The sequence below is a fragment of the Oryzias latipes genome, chromosome 18 (genome assembly GCF_002234675.1).
Source record: "Oryzias latipes chromosome 18, ASM223467v1".
Taxonomy (NCBI): domain Eukaryota; kingdom Metazoa; phylum Chordata; class Actinopteri; order Beloniformes; family Adrianichthyidae; genus Oryzias; species Oryzias latipes.
Genome location: NC_019876.2, coordinates 24,587,335 through 24,590,864, shown reverse-complemented (window position 1 = coordinate 24,590,864; position 3,530 = coordinate 24,587,335).

Genomic DNA, 3,530 nt, shown 5'->3' with positions numbered 1-3,530 from the left:
GGTTCCTCTCACTCTGGGGGGGTACAGGACACTAAGGTCCTGGTGTTCCTTTTCTGGTTGGCGTGTGGCACATCTCACTGTGTGGTAGCCAGAGCCTTTGACACGCCACGGTCCACTGTGAGGGACTTTGTCCACAGGACGGCAGACCGCATCCTCCAGCTGATGTACAGGGTCATCCGGCTCCCCACTGTGAATGAACTGCCATTAGTCGCCACTGGTTTAGAGCAGCTCTCTGGGTCTGCTGCCTTCCAAAAGGCCATGGGGAGCATTGATGGCTGCAACATAAGAATTAAGGCCCCAAAAGAAAATGCAGTTTATTTTAACAGGAATCTTTTTATTCCATTCAGATGCAGGCTGTATGTGATTCTAATGCCACATTTTTAGATATTTTTGTAGGGCATCCAAGATCAGTCCATGATTCACGGGTTCTGCGTTACAGACCAATTTATGCCAATCAAACATTCCCACCTGAAGGATACATCCATTTTGGTGATGGTGGGTATCTCTGCATTGCTCAACCATCATGCTGCTCCATGCTAACAGAAGCAAATCACCTTTGTTGCAGTTGGGAGGGAGCAGGAATAACAATGACAATGGGATGCTTGAAGTACCCACAGATATCTTTATCATACAGGCCATTGGCTGGAACAAGCGGAAGGTGGAAAAGCTTGACCAGACACTAGCTAAAAGATGCATCAAGGTAAAAACCAGATAGGTTTTTACTTTTTTCATTCAAACATTACTCAACAATGTTTTTGACAGTACAAAGGATTTCTGAGGCATCAGCAGACCTTGATCAGCTGACAACAGAACTATCGGTACAAGAAAACACTGTCCAGCAATGGGTGTCTGATGCTTAAAAGTGGGCTGCAGGTGCTGTGGAACTTAATATATATATTGACACTTTTTTATGTCCAATAATTATTCTAGTAGTGAACTCTAGTAATATCAAGTGAACGCCTTTTTATAGCATCTTGGCTCAAGTCAAAATGTCCAAATACTCATATAATAATATGAAATGTGTTAACTTTTCTCCCCACAAGAACCAACTGGTCAAAATCACCTTGAAAATCCATTGAAGGACTTTATCTGAGCCCAGCAGAGGAAATATGAGCAGTATCACCAGACAGGTGAGGGATAAAATGCAAAGTTCTTGAAGCAAATATTATTTAATTTCATTTGCCACTTAGAAAGTTTTGTTTACAATGTCTTTGGATACATATTACTTTATATAAAACAAGTGGCATTAAATCATTGCAGCAAGAAAGATATGCTGTACAGATATGTACCCTTGGATTTATATCAGTTTTTAAATAAAACATATAGAGCTTTACATTTCATCAAAAATGTTATGTAAGGTTTTCTTTTTTGCCTCATTCTTCTGCTTCAGGCATTTGGAATTTTTTTAGCTGTTATGAGGCAGCTTCATGTTTATGCTCATCACTCACTTATGGAGCTTTACTTGACTGTCATTTATGCCAGCAGGTGGCAGTAGTGAACCAGAACAGTGTTTCTGGAGACTAATATTTACACAGCTGCATTTTCAGCTGTTCATGACAATATCTAAATGTTTCTTTTAAATAACATTTTGAAAAAAGCTGACATTTTAAAACTCAAAAACAGTGAAGGTATTGAAACATTTGTGTAGCATAGTTAAAAATAAAAGTCAAAACCAGAATTGCTTTTTCATTTTTAAAATGAATCTGCATTTTTGTGGCTTTGTGACGGCTGTGCACTCCTGATGATTGTACACAGCTCATCAGGACTACGTAGCAGCATTTCCGCCTTCCGCGGTCCTCCTTCAGATGAATAATCATTACCGTTAGAAAAGCACATTTAGAAGATATTCTCCTGCAGCTTGGCGCTGATTTTGCTGTTCGAGGACAGCTGGAGCCCCATCAACAGCTATAGCACATTTCGCCATGCTAAACATTTGCCGTTTAGACCAACACGTATCGTCCTTTTATTACTGTTATGATAAATATTAAGGGCCTGCTGGCTCACAATTGTTTAATCTGTCTGGTCAGTGCTTTTTTCTTGGCTCCAAGGACCCGATAGAAGGGTTAGCATGAGGCTAATACGTGCTAAAAACATTAGCCATGGAGGAACTCCATAATGCCGTAATTAGCATCTTGGATGTAAATATGAGGGAATAACATCAGCCTTTATTTTGTCTGGACACCACTGGAAAAACAAATTCATATAATGTTTTAGAGTTTCTCAGATCACTTCCGCCTTCGGCGATCTGGAGCTTCGGATCGCGGGGCGTCGCGCTCCGCTGCACTACGCTGCACTACGCTCTACAGCTCTGCCGGTCCACAGACAAAGCTAGTCCGGGGGGAAGTTTCGACGAAATAGGACCGCGGAAGGCAGAAGTCTCGCTGTACCATGCCAAGCCATGCTTCTTCTTAAGGAGGGTTGCCAGGGCCGCTCCTCTGAGAGTTTTCTTTTATCTTTGTCAGATTATGTTTGTTACTCTCTTTATTTCTCCATTCTGTAACTGTTTTTTTTAATGATTTCATGTATTTCTGGGTTTTCATGTCAAATGGTCGAACATGCTTCATAAGTTTATGTTTATTGGAGAATCTAAATTGTCCCGATGTGTTGATGTGAGTGTGTGGTTGTGCGTTCTTGCAGTTTGGCCAAACAGAATCAACTATTTACCCGGACCATGGTATCATTTCTGATATGTACACTTCGTCAGCCATTAACCCTTACGTAACTTACATTCACATAACAAATACTTCACTATACATTTACAGATACATTTCCCGACAATGGTACATTCCATTTTTATGACAATGGTACATTCCATTTTTATGACAATGGTACATTCCATTTTCATAACGTCCCTTAAGGGCAGCCGAAAAAGCCTCAAGGGAGGGAAGGACAGACCTTTGCTCCACTGAAGATCCAAAAGACCCGAAGTCCCACAACAGCAACACAGGTCAAACCCCCGTATGGGTGCATGTGACTACGGCTTAATGTGTTAGAGAGAACAGCTCTGATAAAGTCAAAGTGTACTGACCACACCATGATGATCAACAAACCACTCCCAGAAACAGATTTTTGTGTTGAAGATTGGTTAACCTGTAAGTTCAAAGACACAAACTTCTGTGATATATTTGCTTTTGTCTTGGATCATATTTTTAAAATGGTAAATACTTTAACATTGTTGACATTTATTATGCAGCGTTGAAACTGTACGCTACGTTAATGGGACCTACATTTGAATGAACTTAAAATTTCACTTTTTTTCACAAGTTTTGTTCATAAAATGTTAATTTTGAGAACACGGGACACGTTAAAGACACAGTTTTCCTTCACACTGAAATCAAAGTGTTGGAATGTGCATCACTATTTTTTCCTGTTCTGTCAAAATGGATAACCATGGCTTGATCCTTGTGGGTAAAATACATTTATATCTAACCCCTAATAGTTGATAGTTGATGGGTTTTTTGCTGCCAACATTCTTGTTGGACAGTTTGATGGAAAACCAGCAACAGAGTTAATACATGGAAACAAAAATC